Here is a 20,944-nt window from a genome sequence, read left to right on the forward strand (position 1 = left end):
TAGAAGTGAAACTTCTAAATTAAAATACTATATATTTCACATATAATTAATGAACTAGATCATTAGCCTAGTTTTCTATTCATTTTTCAATATTAGTAAAGCTGCTTTATATATTAAGTATCTTAAAAATATGTTCATTTTTAGTTTATCTGTGATTTATTTTGGTGTGCAATATGAAACATAATCCTAAATATTGCACTCACTTTTGTGTTTTTCCAAAACAACAAAATTCTTTTCCCATCAGAATTTTTTAAATAATGAAAAATCTGTCTTTAAAAGCATTACATTATTTAGTCCCCATAGTCCTATGAGGCAGGTAGTTTCATTAGCTCACCCTAGAGATGAGAAAGCACAGGCATAGAAAGGGTGAATAGTTTAGTAAAGAGTGGAGCTAGACTTGATTTTAGAAGTGTTCGATAAACCTTGGCTCTATTAAGTAAATATTTAAACAGATCACTTCATTCTATCCCTCAATCTTAATTGATTCCCATAACATAGCTGGAGCATTCTATTTCTAGAGCTCCTGTTTCCTTAGGGACAGCAATATAGGCAAGCTTGTGCTGAAAAACATATCTGAGAAAACATTTCAAATATTAAATATATAATTTATTCAAAACAATAAAGGATGAAATAATAAGGATGAAACTGAGTTATCTGTCCTTAAGGGCATTGTATTTTTTCAACTAAAAACTTGTACACCTTGAAAACTAATGCTACATTGTGAAAAATCATTACAAAAGGCACTCAGCACTGGGCGGCCCTGGCTGGCTCCCTGGCTGCGGCTCCGCAGTCGGCTGTGGCCAGGGAGGCTGGGAGAAGCGGAGTGTTGGTAACTAAATGACCATTGAATCTGGAGCAGAGAACCTGCAGAGTGGAGATGCAGCTGTAACAGAAGCTGAAAATCAACAAATGATAGTTCAAGCCCAGCCGCAGATTGCCACATTAGCCCAGGTATCTATGCCAGCAGCTCATGCAACATCATCTGCTCCCACCGTAACTTTAGTACAGCTGCCCAATGGGCAGACAGTTCAAGTCCATGGAGTTATTCAGGCAGCCCAGCCATCAGTTTTTCAGTCTCCACAAGTCCAGACAGTTCAGATTTCAACTATTGCAGAAAGTGAAGATTCACAGGAATCAGTGGATAGTGTAACTGATTCCCAGAAACGAAGGGAAATTCTTTCAAGGAGACCTTCCTACAGGAAAATTTTGAATGACTTGTCTTCTGATGCACCAGGAGTGCCAAGGACTGAAGAAGAGAAGTCTGAGGAGGAGACATCAGCCCCTGCCATTACCACTGTAATGGTGCCAACTCCGATTTACCAAACTAGCAATGGACAGTACATTGCCATTGAACAGGGGAAGCAATACAGCTGACTAACAATGGTACCAATGGGGTACAGGGCCTTCAGACATTAACCATAACCAAGGCAGCTGCCACCCAACTAGGAACTACCATCCTACAGTATGCACAGACCACTGATGGACAGCAGATCTTAGTGCCCAGCAACCAAGTTGTTGTTCAAGCTGCCTCTGGAGATGTAGAGACATACCAGATTTGTACAGCACCTACCAGCACCATTGCCTCTGGAGTAGTTATGGCATCTTCCCCAGAACTTCCTACACAGCCTGCTGAAGAAGCAGCTTGAAAGAGAGAAGTCCGTCTAATGAAGAACAGGGAAGCAGCTCGAGAGTGTTGTAGAAAGAAGAAAGAATATGTGAAATGTTTAGAAAACAGAGTGGCAGTGCTTGAAAACCAAAATAAGACATTGATCGAAGAGCTAAAAGCACTTAAAGACCTTTACTGCCACAAATCAGATTAATTTGGTATTTAAATTTTCACCTGTTACTGTGGAATCAAAATGGACTGGATTGGTCACAACCAGAAAGACAAAGTAAACATTTTAACTTCTAAACATTTCTTTTTCTCTATACGCAAAACTGCCTGAAAGCAACTATAGAATTTCATTCATTTGTGCTTTTGCATTAAACTGTGAATGTTCCAACACCTGCCTCCACTTCTCCCCTCAAGAAATTTTTAGCACCAGGAATCATGAAGAGACTTCTGCTTTTCTTTTTTTTATTAGTATTATTATTTTTTTTTTTGGTACAGGAGATCGAACTCGGGACCTTGTGCTTGCAAGGCAGGTGGCGGAACCACTGACTAAATCCCCGGCCCTGACTTCTGCTTTTCAACTCCAACCCTCCTCAAGAAGTAATAATTAGTTTACTTGTAAATTGATGGGGGAAATGAGGAAAATGAAAAAATTTTTTTAATGATTTCAAGGTTTGTGCTGAGCTCCCTGATTGCCTTAGGGACAGAGTTACCCTAGTCTCTTACGCTGAAGTAAAGTGTGGGCCACACGCAGAAAGTAAGTAAGGTGCAATGGAGGAATGCTGATTGCCATACTGACTTGTTTTCACATCTTCATGGTGAATTATGTAAAAATGTTAAAAGACAAAAACCCTCTAAAATAATTTTGAGTATGGTTTTGAAGGAAATAGGAATGAATTTGGAGTACTCTATGTAGGCTCTTTTCTTCAATACTGAAAACTTGTCCACGATCCTTTAAAATATCCTGTATTAATTAGCTACAGGGCAGTTGTTGCTTCTTAATTTGGTTCTATGTGTGTTCAACATTCTTTAATACACTGTAAGAAGTAACCAACTGAATGAAAAAGCACGGTATTTGAATTAAATTGAAGTAAATAAAAGTACAAAGTTTACTTTAGTTAGCACTAAATCTTAATAAAAAGATGCTCTAGTAAACCAATTCCTTGAGTTACATAACAAGGTTTTAAAATAAACACTTTTGTCCTCAATGTCAAAGATTTTTATATTGTCATTTACTTAAGGTAGTTATCTACTGTTGCCTTTTGCATCTACATTGTAACACCAACAGGAAGGTCTTCAAGATGCTACATAAAACAAAGTGATATATTTATGTATTATAGGAAAATTTTTAATCTTTCCCATATTAATCTTTTCCATTTATCAGAGAATCTAATGAATTTTCTAATTGAAAGAAGTTGTAAGGATATGGTCCTAAAAGGTTGTGCTACTTGCACACAAGAAAAGTAATTTTCAGACATATTTGAATGTCTGTTGTACTACAATATTTGGATTGTCATTCTTGTAAAACATTTTTTTGTTTTCATCTAAAATGGGTAGTATGCTTTACCTTTCTAATATACCATGTAGCCTTTGTCATTTATAAAGCAACTACCTATTTTAATTCTTGACTGACAGTCTGCATTTGCATATATCATACATTGTTCCCAACAATACTTTTATTTATCAGTTACTCATTTTATTCACTAAGGCTGATAAATTAAAAATTATCCTTTAAAAGAAAAATTGGACTAAGGTAGAGTTTAAAAATTGGAGATTGACATAATGTTACATTATAATTTCTCATTTGAGAAGGAAATGCCTTTTTAAGAAATCAAGAAACAAAATATATATTTAGTCATGGGTTACTTAAGAAGGATAAGTTTGTTTAATATGACAACAAACTGTACATATACAAGTTTTAGTTATTGGATCCATTTTAAAAGTAAGATTTTAAAAATTTATAAATGTTATATTTTTGTTTGTAACAAACCATTGCCTTTTTTCAAGGATGAACAGAGTTTATAAAGGAGCATCATGGTAAGAATTGAGTGATGTAGTCCTTATATTTGGACAGTTCACCAGATTCTCAAGAAGGCTTTCAAATGACTGTAAAGTTTGATGTTTGTCCTGCTGAGCTAATGGGGAAACTGATAGCATAAAAATTATTTTGTATGCTAGCATAGTATGTCATTTTCTAAATATGCTTTAACAGAAACAAGAAAAATCTCAAATCTGTTCACAAACTGCAATTACTTCATATTGAGTCAAGTCAAATTGAACATTTTGAATGTCATTAAGTGTTATAAGTGAAAAACTGCCTGGTGTATAACAAGTTGTAGTTGCTATAAAGCTGTCTGTTCTTCCAAAAGTTGAGGCTTTCTGCTGAATTAGGAAGTTGGTGACCCTCTTGGTCCCTGATAAATCAAGGCAATCACATATCAGGTGGGTTGGTTTACAAGTTATGAAGACCCGGTCCTTTATACCTTAAGGATGATTGCACTGTTTTGAAGTCAGTTACTTAATAATGAGGTGAGAAATGTATTGTGTTGCTAAATCTGTTTTAGACACTTGGAGAGACTTGAAGATTTCAGTTTATACAGACAGAAATCAAGCATCTTTTATGCAGTTTTTTAAATACAAGAATTAGAAAACAGGTGTTTGTTTTTAAGCTTAACTTTGAGAATCTTTATTAAGAAAATGACATTATTTTTTAAAAATCTTGTAGCCAAGAACATATATGGCCACATTATCAGTAATGTTTTTCTCTTCATATTGGCCAAAAGGGAATGAAGATGTCATCATAGGAATATGTATATATGCTACTGATGTGCCTAGAAAGTAGCAAGTTTGGTATTGCTCACTTTGCAAATATAGGGCCATGTGGCACTTTTATCTATAGGATGATTAACTCTAATAAAAATGAAGTGGGGAGGGATTTATTTTTGATATATTACTATTAAGAGTTTTCAAGCTTTGATAGTGTTAAACTGAAAAGTGGTTTAGAAAGGGCGAGAATCCAGTGTGTTCACATTATTAAAAAATTGATATGATACAATTTTCAGTTCATTCTTTTCCAAACCCAAGTACCATATTGACAAACATTGTCATAGGTGCTCTGTTCATTTACATATTTGGGAGGGGGGTTGGGGAAGTGGCATTTGTATGATATATCTGTATATATATATATATATATACAGTATATAATCTAAAGCTCTGAGAGCTCTTAAGTCAGGAATGCTGAGTATTATAGTATATTGAGGTCAGATGAAATTTTACATTTTTGTGTCTTCTACTGCATCCCTTCTGGCAGTTTCTATGACTGCATTACTCTAGCACTCATGATTGATTTTTATCTTCTGATTTTCTTCCAAGTATTTTACTTTTTTATTAGTGTTCTTTGGCTTGATACTTTTTAATGTTTCTAGTCACTTGATACCCCACACACACACACAAAAAGAGTATTTGGATTTGGTTTTTCTGCTTTGTCTCTGGCAGCTATAACAGTGGTAGGAATGCTTTTAAAATAACTTAAAAAGAACCACTGAGTTTTCAAAAAATCATCCTAGGGGAGGCATTTTGGTGTTTCATTTAAGCAGGGATTTTTGTCAGAAAATGTGTTTTTACAGTAGGTCAGGAACAGTGCAAGTATCTGAAAGCACAATACCAGTCAGGCAGGCTGTCAGATCAGAAATATCTGGCTGAAGTTTATCTGTCTCTCAGGACTACTCCCTACTATCTTTTTGACCATATGAGATGACATGCAGAATCATACAAAGGCTTAGGAAGAAACAAGTTTGTATAAACCAGGATGCTTTTACTTACTTGAAGTGACTTCATCTAGATTTCTTTTCATGTTTAAAGCTGTGATCAACTAGAGTCAGCTGTTAATATAAATTAGCTTATGGAAGGCTGCTTCATTATCACAGTGGTTACATACGGTTTCAACTATTTCTCAGAGGCTTTATTTGATTGCCTTTGTAGCCCTGAAAACTGCTGGTATATTATTTCTCACTGATGTAGTACAGAAGTTCTATATTTATTTGGTTTATATTTACATTTATTCTTTAGAAATGGCTGGTGCAACCTGCACTTTTAAAAAGGACCCTGTTCGCTGCCTCGCAAGCACAAGGTCCCGAGTTCGATCCCTGGTACGAAAAAAAAAAAAGGACCCAGTTTGGGTATTAGTAACTTCATCAATTCATTATCAACATACGTTCAAATCATGTGATTTTTTAATGGAAGCCTTTCATTGATTTTATTTTAGCACCTAAAAGCTAGCCTTAAAAAATGCTGTAAGCACAAGGTCCTGAGTTTGATCCCCAATACCAAAAAACAAACACAAGAAAAAAATGCTATAAAAGCAAAATATGTAGTAATTAGGATTGACTAGCCCAGTAATTAAAAGATGGGCTCACACCTTATCTTAAGCTTTTTCATCATGGATAAAGATTGAAGAACAATTCAATTCAAATAATTTAAATTTCTTTCCAATTTTAAATGGGACTAAATGGGACTATCTTCACCTCAACATTAATACATTATTAGTATGCCAAAATTCATTAAATTTTCCAGAAAAGGTTTTTTTTTAACTATTATCATCATTGGAGATTATATGCAATAAATATTTTTACTAAATTATTTTCATTTTGAACTGGCTTTATTGTCATCAAAGAAATGGTGCCTAGATTTGATTTTGGATGAGGACGAAGAAGAGAAGTGTGTTTTAGTAAGCCTGTAGATGAATTATGGGATAAATTTGTTCATTCAGTTGTACAAAGCACAACTAGAACTTTTGAGTGACTTACATACATCTTGAATACTTACAGTGTTGACTTTCTTAAATTGACTAGTCACTGCATGAACTAGGAACTCATTTCCTTCACTTTCTGGAATCAGTGGCCAGGAAAGGCATTAATCCTTGAGGGGTTGAACATATCATGAAGCTAGTCAGTATGGAAGAATTTCAAACAAACAGGGTGCTGCAGTTCCATCTGTCATCTGCTTATGATATGTTTTTACTGATGAGTGAATGTAGCTTAAGCCTTTGTATGTGTCCTCAGGGGACAGACAGACTTATGAGGGACCAGATAACATTTGAATAGAAGACTTATATTTCAGGTGTTTTAGCTTGAAATTTATTTTTTTGAAAAAGAAATATTTTAAAAAATAAAATATAACAAAGCCTGTAAAGTAAGTTGATATTATAAAGAGGCAGAGTTGTTTAGCACAGAGAGAAAATACTGACCTGTCTGCATTTTGGTACTGTGGATGCAGGTCCCAGCTGGGCAGATCATGATATATTTTAAATTATTTTCACCAGCAAGTAAAAGGAAAACAACCTACAAGAAATGTCTTTGAAAGGGGTCATACAGTAGAAAATTTATACTTAACCTACATTTCTAAGCTTCTGTCTGAGGAGTGCCTCAGATGCGAGAGCAAATGTGAGACAGTTTAAAAAATGGTTGGGAAGGGGCCGGAGATTTAGCTCAGTGGTTTCGCAGCCTGCTGCGCAAACACAAAGACCTGAGTTCGATCCCCGGTACCAAAAAAAAAAAAAAAAATGGTAGGGAAGGAAGAAAATCCCTGCAGATAATGATCTAATGTTAGTTGGCCACATGAAATTTTCTATCATTGTGTTTGGGAGGTTTTATTTTCTTATGTTTTTAAAATTGGATTGCTAAATGCTTTATAGACTATTTTTATCCAGGTGCCACTCCAGTGTATATGTACTAAAATTATTTATATTAAAAGTGAGAAATAACTTGTCACCATTTTTCTGTGAGTATAGATTTATAGGGGTGGTAAAGAGTGCTAGTTAGCAGTTTCCCATGTAAAGTTGTCTTTGACTGATTTGTACTTGTCAGCTATAATCTCTGCCTTCTCCACCCCCCAGCAAAAGCAATTATTTTTAACCCAGATGTATCATTTGAAACTTTTTGGATTAAAAAAATAATAATCAGAGAAGTTTCTAGAAAAAAAAATCATTACAAAAATAAATGCATCAGCGAAAAGAGAAAATTTGAAACAGTTTAAATCTTTTAGTGTGTCAATAAGACCTCTCTGGCTTGTTCCATACTGTTCTTATTCTATTAGGCTTTCTTTCTGGGAATTTATTTTTATATTATCTAAAACTTTTCTCAACACAGCTGCTCTGATCTAAGACTTTCAGTGATTCCCCATGGCAATGAGATAATGTCCAAACATCTTCAATGGCCCTCAGGCCATTAATGAAGCGTAGCCCCAACCTGCCTTTCAATTTGATTCTCCACCTCCATAGCCACAAGACTTTGCCTGATGTTATGTTTTCTAAGAGGCATCTCTTCTCAGAAGAGACGTGCCTTTCTAAGAGGCAGCAAAATAAAAAGCAAGAGAATTTTAGAATAGTCATCTAGCTAAATCTGGACACTTTAAAGAAGAAGCTGGTGCCAGATGGTGTAACTTGCTCAGGTCATACAGCAAAACAGAGGTCATACTGAGGGCAGAAATTTGTTTTTTCCACTCCTGGAGTAGCTACGTGTACAGATTATGTCATCTGTGCTCAATATATATTTGTTGAATATACTGCATGATTTGCAGTGTTAAACTGCATTCTGTTGACCTGACAGGGATTGCCATCTTTATTGTGACTGAGTGAAATGAGCCACACATAATAAGTTGAGCAACTCACAGGCAGGAAAATATGACAGACTTGCTGGAAAGAACTATGTATAATGGGGTCAGCTGTCCAGTGACCCTTACAAGTGTCAGAGAAGGGGAACCCACATTTCATCTACACAGATGGTGTCTCCTCAACCCCCACTAGGAAAAGCTTGAAGCCTGCTATGAGAAGGTCTTTTAGCAAAGGTTTCTCCCCTTCACTACCCGGTCCTGGACACCACAGGATACTAGAATCCTAAATCATTAGACTTTGAGATCATTTGCCAGGGGCTGATCAGACTCCTGGATACCTGTGCGGGGGGGGGGGGGTAGATAAAGAAATATAGAAACAAATTTCAAAGTTTAGGGGGACCAGGAGGAGATATGCCTCTAGTGGAGACTCAACAATCTCTATGGTTGACCCGCTTTTATTAGCCAGCAAGGGAAAGGGCTGTGCGTCATTTGTGGAACAATAATGGTTGGAAAAATATTTTCAAAAACACAGAACAAGTTAAACTTTTATAAGGGGAGTGTGTGAGAAGGAAGCAGATTCTTCCCTATACCTGGATGCCTTTCCAAGTTTATAAGGAATTAGCTTTCTTTGTATTGTCCTCAGCAGATGTCATCTTGCCCCAGGAGCACTGTGTTTATGAGTTTTCTGCACACAGCCAGGAAGCCTGTGGTTTTTTTTTTAACTTTTCTGTTCCTTAAGCAAGTTACATTGGCCTTGGACTCTATGGGACCCAAGTCATATAGCCTGGTCCCCAACAATCATTGAGATTCTTCATTTTTAGGTAAGAAAACTAAACTCTAGAGTGTAGAAACTGGTATACAGGGACCATTCATGGAAAGCAGTCACTAAGAAATTCCATGAATTATCTTGACATGATTTTAAAATTTTGTCCTACAAGTACATTCTGGGTCCCCTTCATATTTTCCTGAGTGTGATGTCCACAGCTAGAGAGATTGTGTGTGGGTAGGGTTCTACTTCCCCTACTCCCATTTCCACTTCTCCCAGAGCAGCAGCTGGAGCTTCTGAATTGGATTTCATAAGGCAAAAAAAAAAAATAAGACTCTGCAGTTAAAAACCACTGGTCTAGATTTAAGGTAAGAAACTTAAATAAGTGGATTTCAGTAAAATTTCACATCTCTGTCCCAGACCCTTACAGTAGTCCATTGTGTTGGAGGTTCTAACTACCTTCCCCAACACACCAATTTACAGCTCATTCATTTTACAGACAGGTATGTCATATCTTGCTTAGAATGGGAGATGCAAGGAATTACAACTTGTTTTTAGTTGCAATGTCAATACTTTACCTTCCAGATGGATTTGTTCACTTATAAAACAGTCAGCTGGGTGTGGTGACACACTCCTGTAATCCCAGCACTCTGCAAGGCTGAAGCAGGATTGCAAGTTCAACTCCCACCTGGACAATTTAGCAAGACCTTCTCAAGAAAAATAAACTAAAACAAAAATAAAGCAGTCATCTTAGATTCACAATGGTGTTGCCAGTACTAAAACTATTCCTGAAACATCTTTTGTTGATACTGCTTTCAAAATTCCAAAACACAATTATTCCCAATATTTATCGCTGTGGCAAAGCTTTGTCTTTTGAGTGTGAATTTTAATTTGAGGAACAATTTATAGAATTACATCTAGTGAGTGACACAGGGGATCCAAAGGTAAAATACCACATAGGCCCTACGCCAGATGCAGCTGGAAGGAAGCTGGGCTACTTTTTCATGTGTTTCTGAAAACCACCTCTAAGAAAGGAACACCAGGAAGGTTCTAGGGTCTGGCTATAGCTTCTGAAAATAAGTGTAGAGTCTTAAGCAGACCAACTTGAAAGCCCAGCATTACTCAATGAAAATGATAAACATCTTAGTGTAGAGGAAAGAGTGAGGCCTTTAAAGCCCAAGGAACCTGTTATGGTTAGGATCTTAAATGCTCCCCAAAGCCCATATGCTAAATGCTTGCTTGGTCACCGGCCTATTCTGCTATGGGGAGATGGTGGAATCTTTAGGAAGGTGGGGCCTAATGGAAAGAAGTCACTGGGGACATACCCTTGAGGAGGATATTGAAACAATGGCCCCTTCTCTGTCTCTTTGCTTTCTGGCTGCCATGAGGTGAACAGCCTCCTCTACCACACACTCCCAACATGATATACTGTCTTATCACAGGCCAAGAACAACAGGGCTAAGCAACTATGGGCTGAAAACATGAATCAAACAAATCTTTTCTCCTTATAAGTTGATTTTCTTAGGTATTTTGACACAGTGATGGAAATCTGACACACAGAACCTGAACTGAAATCCCATCTTCACTCTTTCCTCTCTGCAGGACCTGGAATATTAGCTTAATATATCTGTAACTTAGTTTTCTCATCTGTATCATGTCTCTAGTAGTTCTTACCTTGCAGAATTGTTAGGGAAAACAGACACTCTGTAAAGCATCCAGCTCAGGTCTTGATCATAGCATACACTCAATAAATGGCCAATATTATCATTACTATTATGGTTAAGTTTCTCTAAAACTATCTTTGGCTTGCAATTATGGTTTTATTGGTTTTTATTTGTGTTCTTGGCAGATATTTGAGATGTGAGAAAAAATAGAGTGGATTTCTGGACAGTTCTCTTTTGACCTCCCTTTTTTACCTGCTTCTTCTTCCTCAGAGCTTTGCATGTCATTTACCTTCATAATAATTACTATGTGCTCCATTTAGAATGAAATCTTTTGTTTTTCAGATGAGACTATAGCCAAGGTCTAACTGCTTTGCACAAGGTTGCACTCAAGTTCAATACTGAATATATCATCAATGCTGTCTGATTCCATGTAGAGTGAACTTGCCACTATTCCACCTGCTGCTTGTCAAATCAGGCATTTTAGGGAACTAACATTCCCTGTGTGCCTATTTTGTACACTTAATCAAGCTATTTCATTCTCATACCCACAACTCTAAGAGGCCAGATATGATGACTAGTCTCACTTTCCAAATGAAAATGCTGACATTCAGAGAGTGGGCAATTTTCCCCAAGGACACACAGTGCTCATGTTGTTAGAGACCCTTGTCCAAACAGAAAAGCCTTCAGAGCTATGGGAATCAAAATACAAAGGTGGAATAACATCTATTCCCATCATCCCCACCACTGGCTGCCCAGCTCCAGGTACATGGAGTATGTGGTCCTAACCAGATCTCTAGTCTCAGCTAGAAGAGGAGGAGTCATTGAATTGTGTGGAGAATCTCAATTTTAACCAGAAAGGTCTGAAACCTTAACCCTTTTAAAAAGAATATTGTAACCCAAGTTTCTCTGTGATATCAGGACAAGACACCTCATTCCCAGCACCTGGACACCTGATATTAGAGCCACCAACAATTTGAAAATCAAAATGGATTAGCTGCACCATTCTGTGTGTTTGAGCTTTGGCCTGCTCTTTATTAAATGAAGACCTTGATATAGTACTCATCTAGCTTGGACTAGAATTCACAAGATCCTCCAGCTCTAAATAGCAGAAATAATGCAGCCATGTGTAGGATGTCAGGACATAGGGACTCAAAAACTAGATATGTCTGGGAAATTTACTTTGCTACTTGTTAGGCTTGTGATTGGCCTTGAAGGGAGTTACTTGTTTTCCAAGCCTATTTTCTCTATAAAGAAAGACTACATGAACATTGCACATAAACCAATGGCTAGCAAATAATAAGCACTTTAAAAATGTTGGCCAGTGTGTTTTTTTGAGTAAAATTTAAGAAACACTCAGGGATATATTTACTCCAAATTTTCTCCTACTGGCTCTGTAAAGCAGTTTCTTTTCCCTACCTGTTTTGTGATCTTGTTAATGAACCACAGTGATATGGTGCTGCCTCTGGGAGGTCCAAAATAAATGTCACACATGCCTGTCAATCACTCCCCAGAATGTAACAATCAGTCCCATTTCACATCTCAGTCAAATTAAACTTCTGGAAATACTGCTCCCCTCACGTTGTTTATGTTCCCCAAATTTTTTAACCTTTTCTGCTTGATTTCTGGGGCCTTCCACAGTGTGGATTTTTATGCCTCTAAATATTATCAATTATTAAAATCTAGCTCCATTTCTACCTCCTCTTTAAGTCCTTTGCAAGCTTTTGTTGGACTTACCTATGAATTCTTTTTTATTAGTACATGTTTGCAGTGCATAGTGATTACAGTTATCATGGAGAGTTGGTACATGTACACATACATCTTAATTCTTTTTTCTCTCCTTTTTTAATCCCCTATCCTTCCTCTCCTTCCCTGATCCTTCCAACTTTTGGTCCCCTTCCCATTTGCAAAAGCTCTATTTTCACCATTTTCATTTCAATTCCTTTTTTTCACCCCTATTCCCTCCCCTTCCTCCAGCTCCTTCCATTTCTTGTTCCCCCATCCAATTGTAAAAGATCTTCCTACTTCCTGTTTATCTTCTATTTTGAATATATATATACATATACTTTCTCATATAAGAGAAACCACCACCAATACCATAACATATTAGCCAGATTTGTTCTTTGTCACTTTTTTTTTTTTTGGTACTGGGGATCGAACTCGGGTCCTTGCGCTTGTGCAGCAGGCGGCAAAACCACTGAGAGCTAAATCCCCAGCCCTCTTTGTCACTTTAAATGAAATATTAAATATTTTGCACTAGGTCTTTAAGTTTCTTAAGGAGAAGGCTCATGTCCTACGTATAAATCTATGAACCCTTCTAATAACCAGTACAAAACTAGAAAATAAGCACTATAAATTCCATTAATTGATTGGTTTTTTCTCTCCTTTCTGGCTACAATGTTTTCATCTGAACGACAGTACTATGAACATCTAGACTTGATATTCAATGGAGCTATGATAAAAAGAATTTTTTAAAACTAAAAACTTTTTTGAGAAAAAGATAATAAATCTTAGCCATTGGCATAAATCAGAAGGATCATGTTTTGAGGTACTATAAAGTTGATGATTTCATAATATTCCTCATCTCCCTGGAAACCCCAGAAAACTAAGACTTACTGCTTCTCCCTCCACAAAAACTAAGAAAAATCAGAACCGGTGAGATGAAACATCATATGACCCAAATGGGGAGGCACTTGGAAAGCTTTCCAAAAATTCAGTATGAACATTTCAGATTTATTACTTGAATGACATATTTTCTTTTTTATTACTACATATTTGTGATACATAATGAATACATTCATTGTAAGTAGTTGGTACATATACATAACACATCTTAATTCTTTTACATCCCTTTCCCAGCCTCCCTTCTTCACTCTCCTTCCATCTCTTGGTCCTCATCTCTTCTGCAAAACATCTATCTCTCTAGGGCCGGGGATTTAGTTCAGTGGTTTTCTCGCCTGCTGCACAAGCGCAAGAACCTGAGTTCAATCCCTGGTACCAAAAAAAAAAAAACAAACATCTATCTCCCTGTTTCCTATTGTCTCTTTTATTTTGCTCTTTAATTTATATATATTTTGGGTTTCTCATATAAGAGAAATGTTATGCTACTTAGCTTGTATGTCTGATTTCACTTAACATTATGGTCTCAAGGTGCATCCATTTCCTATAAATAACTCAAATTTATCCTTCTTAATGAAGGAGTAGTATTACATTGTGTATAAATACCACATTTTCTTTACTCATTCATCTGTTGATGGACATACAGATTCACTCCAATATTTAGCTATTATGAATTGTGCTTCAATAAACATGGGTATGCATGTATCACTGATGTCTTTATGATGTCTTTAACTCTTTTGAGAAGATACCTACAGGAGGAATAGTTGGGTTGAAAAGGGTGTCTAATTTTAGTGTTTTGAGAAATCTCCATGTATATTTCCATAGTGATAGCACTAGTTTACTTGCCCACAAATAATGTTCATTTTTCCCCAAAGCCTCACCCCTGTTACTTATTAGTTGATTTCTTGATGATAGTCATTCTTTCTGAAAATGGAATCGGTGTTGTTTTAATTTGCACTTCTCTGATGGCCAATGATATTTAATGTTTTTCATATATTTACTGCCATTTGTATTACTTCTTCTGAGAAGTATCTATCCATTTCAGTTGCCTATTTTTTATTGGGTCTTTTATTTGGGGGTCTCATTTTTTGAGTTTTTTATATGTTCTAGATATTAGTCTTTTCTCCAACATGTAGCAAGCAAAAATCATTTCCCATTCCATAAGTTGATTTTTCACTCTCTTTGTTTCCTTTGCTATGCAGAAGCTTTTTAATTTTATATAATCTCATTTTTTATTCTTGAAGTTATTCCTTGTGCAATGGGAATGTTTTTTAGATAGTCCTTGTCTATGCCTATGACTCCAGGAGTTTTACCTATTTTATCTTCCAGCAGATTGTTTCTGTTTTAAATTTTATATCTTTGAATCATTTGATTTTAGTTCAGTACATAGTGAGAGATGTGAGTCTAGATTTAATCTTCTGCATGTGGATAACCAGTTTTCCCAAAACCAATTACTAAATGGGCTATCTTTACTCTTGGGTATATTTTTGGCCCATCTGTCAAAGAACAGGTAACTATATGTGTCTGGGGATGTTTTTGAATCCTCTATTCTGTTCCATTGGTCCACATGTCTTTTTTTGTGCCAGTACTATGCTGTTTTAATCATTGTAGCTTTGAAATATAACTTCAAATCTACATTGTGATGCCTACTGCTTTGTTCTTGTTACCCAGCATTCCTTTAGCTATTCCAGGTCTCTTCTGGTTCCGTATGAATTTTACAATTTTTTTCTCTAGTTCTGTGAGGAAGTTGTTGGTATTTTGATTGGGATTGCATTACATCTATAAATCTGCTTTGAAAGTATGGCCATTTTGACAATGTTGGTTCTGCCTATTCAGGAAAAGGGGATATCTTTCCATTTTCTAATCTCAATTTAATCGCCTTCAGAGTACTACAGTTTTTATTACAGAAGTCTTTCACTTCCTTGGCTAGGTTAATTCCTAAGTATTTAAATTTTCTTGATGCTTTTGTGAATGATATTGCTTTTTTAATTTCTTTTTCAGTGAATTTATTATTGGTGAACAGGAACTATTGATTTTTGTGAGATGATTTTGTATTCTGCTACATTACAGAATTTAGTTATTAGTTCTAGAAGTCTTTTGGTGGAATTTTGGGGGGATCTTTTATGTAAAGTATCATGTTGTCTGCAAATAATAATAATGTGACCTCTTCATTTCATATATATATATCCCTTTTACTTCTTTTTTGTTTAAATTTTTTTACTTTTATTAGTACGTTTGCAGTACATAATGATTACATTCAATAAAGGAGATTGGTACATGTACATACCACATTTTAATTAGCTTCTTCCCCTCTTCCACTCCCTTTTATTTTTCCAGCATCAGATTCATTTATTTATCTCATAAAACCTTACCATGGTAATTATCATATATACCAATTGAAAACTAGACTAACAGGTCAAAGAACATATAAACCATGTAAGACAATTGAATTAAATCAAGGTACACTCTTAGATACATTGTCCACACTGGATTACAATACCTTTGTTTTTTCTTTCTTTTTTTCCTATTATCTCATATATATTGAGTATTTATATAAGAGAAACCATGTCATATTTAAACTTGTGCATCTGAATTACTTCACTTAATATTATGGTCTCAAGGTGCATCTATTTTCCTACAAATGACTCAAGTTTATCCTTTTTATGACAGAGTAGTATTCCACTGTATATAAATATCACATTTTTATCCACTTCTCTGTTGATGGACATATGGGCTGTTTCCAAGATTTAGCTACTATGAATTTTGCTGCTATAAAGATGGGTATGCATACATCACTGTGGTATGATGTCTTTAACTTTTGGGGGAAGAAACTTAGAAGGAGAATAGGTAGGTCAAATGGAATATCTAGTTTTATTTTTTTGAGGAAACTCCATACTGACTTCCACAGTGGTTGTATCAGTTTACAGTCCCACCAGCCATGCAGAAGTGTTCTGTTTTCCTTGCAGCCTCACCAGCATTTGTTATTGGTTGATTTCTTGATGATAGTCACTATTTCTGGAGTGAGATGGAATCTCAGTGTTGTTTTAATTTGCATTTCTGGAATGACCAGTGATGTTAAACATTTTTCATATATTTATTTGCTGTTTGTATTCTTCATCTGAGAAGTGTCTTATCCATTTTAGATGCCTATATTTTGATTGAGTCTTCAAATATAGGGGGGTCTAATTTTTTTTAGTTCTTAATGTATTCTAGATATTAGTCCTTTGTCTGAGAAGTAGCTGGCAAAAAAAAATCCCATTCTATAGGTTGTCTCTTCACTCCGTTGGTTTCCTTTGCTGTGCAGCTTTTTAATTTGATGTGATCCCATTTGTTGATTCATGGTATTATTTCTTGTGTAACCAGGGTTTTGTTCAGAAACTCTTTGTTTATACCTATGTCTTCAAGAATTTTACCTATTTTGTCCTCCAGAAGATTGTTTTTGTTCTAAAATTTAGATTTTTTTATCCATTTTGATTTTAGTTTAGTGCATTGGTTAGAGATATGGATCTAGGTTCAATCTTCAGCATGTGGATAGCCAGTTTTCCCTGCACAATTTATTAGCGGCTATCTTTCCTCCAGTGAAGGGATGTGGCCCCTTTGTCAAAGATAAGGTAGCTAAGTGTGCCTGGAGTTGTTTCTGTATGTTCTATTCTGTTCTATTGATCCACAAGTCAGTTTTTTGGGGAGAGGGTTGGTTTGGTTTGGTTTTTTGCCAATACCACGCTGTTTTTATCACTGTCACTTTGTAGTATAACTTGAAGTCTGAGATTGTGACGCCCGCTGCCTTGCCCTTGTTACCCAGAATTACTTTTGCTATTCTAGGTCTCTTCTGGCTCCATATGAATTTTAGGATTGCTTTCTCCAGTTCTGTAAAGAATGTTATTGGTATTTTGATTAGGACTGGGTTAAATCTATATAACAGTTTTGGAAGTGACTATATTGGTTCTACCTACCCAGAAACAAGGCATATCTTTCTATTTTCTGATATCCTCCTCAATCTCCTTTTTCAGGGTGCTATAATTTTCATTATAGAGGTCTTTCACTTCATTAGTTTAAATCCTAAGCATTTCATTTTTCTTGATGCTATTGTGAAAAGTATTATTTTTCTCATTTCCCTCTCACTGAATTTGTTATTCGCATATAGGAATGCTATTGACTTTTGAGTGTTGACTTTGTATCCTGCTATGCTACTGAATTGGGTTATTACTTCTAGGAGTCTTTTGGTGGTGTTTTTGCAGTCTTCTGTGTAGAGGATCATATCTGCAAATAATGACAATTTAACTTCTTCTTCCCTTTCCCTGTCTTTTTTATTTCTCTCTCGTCTAAATACTCTGTTTCAAGAACTATATTGAACATAAGTGGTGATAGCAGACATCCTTATGCCCCAGCAGTGTCTTTTTCCCCTGCATGATATAGGTTCTGTTTAGCATCTTCTTCCAGAAGAGCCCTGTTTCATCACAGTTGAACACTTGTTGAGTGATTTATCTTTCTGCCTTCATGAATTTCATGAATTCTTTCTCATAGGCTTCTGCAGCAGCCTGGTCAGAACTGGAAGCCTCACCATGTCTTATCAAACTATGAATGCCACTTCTCTTGTGGAATTTATCAAATCACCCTCTACTGGCTTTAAATTCATAGAGGGGTTCTCATGCAGCAAATCACTGTGCAATTTCCTGCCTTTCTCACAGATCATAGATTCACTAATGCCATCCCCTGCCAGCTGTTTCATTCAACTACACCAACAAAAGTTTTTCTACCTCTTCCAGCACTTGTGTCCTCTGCTTGGTTAACATCCTTACTCCTTGTGCCAGAGCAGCTCCTTTGATGGTATCTTTATTCTGCAAAATAGTCGACATTGTTGACTTTGTCATCTTGTACTCTGAGGCCAGATCAGTTACACAAATACCACACTCATGCTTTTCTACAATATTCTTCTTCAGTTCAATGGTTATTTTCTTCAAAACCTTCTTCTTACCATTCTTGTTCTGTACTTTCTGGTTACCTTCATTATCACTCCGCACATTCTTGTCACCTTCATTACTGTTCTGCACTTTCTTTGGAGCCATGCTGAAGTGAATAATACTGTACAGTACTGTATGTGTTAAAAAGCACACCAAAAAGCTTCACTGAAAGTATGCACAGGTCTGTCTGTAACTGTGATCTCGACTAGAGGAAGCCACAACCACACATCAGAGCAGAGAAGAAGGCTGCATTCATGTTCGTGTGGGGAAGATGGCCATAGTCATGTTCATCACCTGATGTGGAGTTCACAAATGGAAGCAAAATTTCACTGAACACTTCTGAACTTTGAACCAATGTATTAAGTATTTTAAAAGGGGGAACAAGAAAATGAGTGATACAACTCCAAACTCCACCCATAGTATAATAATACAGTGGACTCTTGACCTATGAACTCAATTCATTCACACAGGCTGATCATAACTCAAGTTGGTTGTAAGTCAAGACTATTTTTCCCCATAAGAAATAATGGAAATATCCATAATGCGTTCCAAACCTCCCAAAGCACCCCTTAACTAACCTTTTCATAATAAAAAAGGGTTGTATAATGTGCATAATTTACCAGAAACACCAGTATTTTTCCTAGTGTATTCACTAAAAAGTTATAAAATGTGTCTAGTTTCTCAGAAACAACAATTTCATACTGTACTCACCATTCAAGTTGACATCTTTGGCTTGAAAGAAAGGAGGATGAAATGGAAGGTGGTTATTGTTTGGAAGGAGAGTCCCCTTTCATAAGAACATCAGGAATCTGTCTCTCTGGTTTCTCTCATTGGGAGAGACTGTAGCCCTCTAGGACCTGCCTTGGCTCACTAGCTCTCAACCTTTTTAGAATTAAAAACTGGTCTAAGGTTGTTTGTTTCTGTCTTTTAACACTCCTCTGTAATATGACATGACATGACATTGTCATTAAACAAGTGAATGTAACGATTGGCTTTTTCTCTGTCTGCATGGGTCTTCTCTACAAATGTTTGTAGCTCTGTCCATTTTTTCAGGATTTCCTTTATTTCAGAACTTTGCTGCACTGATTGTTGCTATTCTTGCTCCTCTTCAGAAAGCTCCTCAGCTCCACTCTCTTCAGCCAGAAGTTGCTAAAATTCCCTGTAGACAATTCCTCTGAGTGTTCCTCCATTAGTTCTTCAATATCACCACTGTCTACCTCACACCTATGGACTCTGCTAGAGTGACAATGTCATCAACCACAAGATCAATTAAAGGCTCAGGCTCCTCTACACAGCCTTCAAAGTCTCTCTCCTGCATACTTTTAGGCCACACTTTCTTCCAGGCAGATCTCAGTGACCTTAGAGACATTAGCCCAGGATTTCTCAATTAATCCCACACAGGAAAGGATGTTGTAATGTTCCTTCCAGAACTGATTAAGGGTTAAATCTGTATTTAAGATCATCTGGAAGCACTTCAGGAACAATTCCTTGGAGTATAGCTTCTTTTTTTTTGGTACCGGGGATTGAACTCTGGGACCTTGCACTTGCAAGGCAGGCACTGAAACCACTGAGCTAAATCCCCAGCCATCTTGGTGTATAGCTTCTTAAAGTTAGCTAACCTGCTAGTCCATAGGTTGCAGTAGAAGAGTTGTATTAGGTGGGAGGGACTTGACTGAGAGCCATGGGAATTCTTCAGCCAATTCTTCCAAATCTCATGAATGAGCAGGAGTATTTTCCATGATGAGGACAGCCTTGAGTAGTAAACCTTGTCCTCTAGATATTTCTTAACAATAGGACAGAAATACTCCCTGATCCACCTAAGAAAAAGTATTCTTGTTACCTAGGCTTTTGCATTAGATCTCCACATGACCCCTAGCCTATTCTCCATGACTTTGTTTTCTGAGCACTAGACATCAGGTGGAGGCTCACGTTACCTTGGGATGCCCAGTGGAGACCCAGGTGCTCCCAGGACAGATGTGGGGAGATTCTAGCAGGCTCAATGAGGGTGCAGGGAACTGGGTGGTTGTAGGGGACAGGGGAAGGGGACGTTACCAGAACCTCTGCAGTTAGTCCTGGTCTCCTGCGAGCCACGGCAGCACACAGCGAATTACAGGAAAGGTAGAAAAATGAGACTGAGAAGAAGCTGAGCTTTGGGTCTGATCAGTGCTGCTCTGGGCGGCAAAGACAAAAGCCCCCAGCTTACCACACCTTTTATTCAGTACATTGGGAGAAACAAATGTAACAAATGACTTGCAGAGAGTTCAGTACATCGGGAGAAGCAAATGTAACAAATGACTTGCAGAGAGTTCAATAGTTCACATTGGGATAAACAAGGTGTAACAGAAGGCTTGCAGAGAGTTCAGTACATCTCCCGCAAACAAGATATTAACAGTCCAAGAACAACGAGGAACTGAGCAGATGTTTGTTCTCCCATGATGTTTCTTGTCCTGGAGAATCACAGCATCACCGGATCACTGAAGTCTCAGTTGTGACCGGAGGCCAAACTGGAGTTATTCTGTAGCTGGGCTGTAGGCAAGAGAACTAGGTTAACCAAATGATTTTTCCCTAGAATTATGTAGCATTGCTCCCAACAGGTGTTATCTCTAGGGCACCCAGAGCATTGGACAAAACAGGCAGACCTTTAAACCTTCTGCTAATCAGGCAGAGGACTGGCCTAATGTGCCAGGCAGGGACTGTGCCTGAGACTCTGGCAAAA

At 36.9% G+C, this 20,944-nt stretch overlaps 1 long non-coding RNA gene and 1 pseudogene across 2 annotated transcripts in view; one reads left to right on the forward strand and one right to left on the reverse strand.

The window, feature by feature from the left end:
• Positions 1-814: 814 nt before the first annotated feature.
• On the forward strand, positions 815-1,820 carry LOC101724790 (cyclic AMP-responsive element-binding protein 1 pseudogene; annotated as a pseudogene).
• Positions 1,821-13,421: 11,601 nt separating this feature from the next.
• LOC110347128 (uncharacterized) overlaps positions 13,422-20,944 on the reverse strand; it is a 122,988-nt gene continuing 115,465 nt past the window's right edge. For both annotated transcript variants that reach the window (XR_015442396.1, XR_015442395.1), the window contains one exon: positions 13,422-20,754. This is a non-coding gene — a long non-coding RNA (uncharacterized LOC110347128). The remainder of the gene's footprint in view (positions 20,755-20,944) is intronic.

The sequence above is a fragment of the Heterocephalus glaber genome, unplaced genomic scaffold, assembly GCF_053883595.1.
Source record: "Heterocephalus glaber isolate CG9 unplaced genomic scaffold, H.glaber_assembly_v1.0 deba00001546, whole genome shotgun sequence".
NCBI lineage: Eukaryota > Metazoa > Chordata > Mammalia > Rodentia > Bathyergidae > Heterocephalus > Heterocephalus glaber.